The sequence below is a fragment of the Kryptolebias marmoratus genome, linkage group LG9 (assembly GCF_001649575.2).
Source record: "Kryptolebias marmoratus isolate JLee-2015 linkage group LG9, ASM164957v2, whole genome shotgun sequence".
Taxonomy (NCBI): domain Eukaryota; kingdom Metazoa; phylum Chordata; class Actinopteri; order Cyprinodontiformes; family Rivulidae; genus Kryptolebias; species Kryptolebias marmoratus.
The window spans coordinates 26,230,811-26,232,614 of NC_051438.1; positions in this window are offsets into that span (position 1 = coordinate 26,230,811).

Consider the following 1,804-nt stretch of genomic DNA (forward strand, 5'->3'; position numbering starts at 1 on the left):
CCCACCCACCCGCCACCACCGCCACCATATCTCGCCTTGACTGAAACGTTTCCTTCTTTCTTTGACTCCGGTGGAGAAGTTGACATATGAAGTACTTTGTTTTTTGTTTTTTTTCCCAAAGCTGCCCATCACAAGATAAAAAGACTGACTTGTGAGAGGAGGTTTGGTTTTCTTGGCTCACTGCGTGGCGCTGATCACATTGATCAGTCCTGGGAACGACAGACTGGAGGAGAACGAGGAGAACGAGGAGAACGTGGAGAACGGGGAGCCGCTGCAGCGCTCTCCGACTAAACACTAATCTGGACCTCTTTTTTTTCTGTTTTTGTAAGAGCTGCAGATAGATTGTTAATAGGTTGTTTGTAATACCATGGTGACACGCATCGTTCACTTTCATTCAACTCTGAAGACTTTGTGCATATTAGCGGGTCGAGTCCTGTTTCGAGAAACAAAAAGTTGCACAAAAATGTACAAGATAAGTGTAGTGGGTAGAACTGCTACTCAGTTTGGTGTGATGTCAGTGAGATCTGTACATTTAGCTGGTGACGACCTTCTTTCCTTCATTATTATTAGGTTTTCTTGTACTACTTGAACCTGTATGTCTTTTAAAAAGACAATTGGTGGAGTACGTATCAGTTGTTTTTGTATTTTTAATACAATAATTGTAAATATTGGTTATATTTTTGTTCAAATGTAAAATGTTTATGCCTCAACATCCAGTTTATATGAAGCTGGGAATCAATAAATACTGCAGAAAGACTGATGCTTTTATTTATCTCTTCTGTATTTTGATGTTTTTCTTTCCCAGATAGTGTCAAAGTCACAGAGGCAGCGTGAAAAATTCAGATTTCGCTCTGACCGCAGCGTGTCAGATAATAAAAAATCTCTTCTTGCTTTTCTTTTATTTGTTTTGTTTTTGTCGTAGTGAGCTTTAAGGAGTCCCGCTTCTTATTTTTAATCTCACTCCATGTTCGGCTGTCCCAGAAGATGTTTCTTTTCTTCATTCAATAAGCTCCAATGGAAAATCTGCGAGACAGAAAAACAATCAAATTTCCCCCCGGCTGAAAACCTCTGGCTTGTTTTGGAGATACGATCTGCTTTTGTTGCTTCTTCTGCAGCTGCTAACACATTGTCTTCCTCCGACAAGTTGAGGCAAAATTAAAATTACAGGGAAGCTGCATTATTTGAAGTGGATTCCTTGATGGCGTGCACATCTCCTGCCGCCTTTACGCCGGAGTTTTAGACGAAGATCATCTTTGGATAAGAAGGGAGACGCTGAAATGGTTTTATGCACGACTTGACTGACTTGTAGCCATTGTTTGTGTTTGCCAGCTGCGGCGGTCATCTTAAATTAGACTCTAAACCAGGGGTGTCAGACTCCAGGCCTCGAGGCGCCGCTGTCCTGTCTGCTCCAACACACGTGATTTAAATGGTTTAATTACCTCCCGGTTCTCCAGAAGCACATCCACAAATCATCCATTGAATTCAGGTGTTTTAAAGCAGGAACACGCCTAAAACGAAGGTTACGTATGTAACTACGGTTCTATGAATCCCGGATGACCGCCAGAGGGCGGTGCTGAAAGCACTGAATGTTCCCTTCGCGCATGCGCAGTTCGAGTAATAGTATCAACAGAGTCACACTTGTGACACATCTGATGATCAATCAGAGGCTATATAGCCTGACGTCATCCGAGGCTCTGTTCCTACAGAATCTTCTCGCGAACGCAAGGATTCTGAGTGACAGAGAAGCTCTGGCGGTCATCCGGGATTCATAGAACCGTAGTTACATACGTAACCTTCGTTCTAT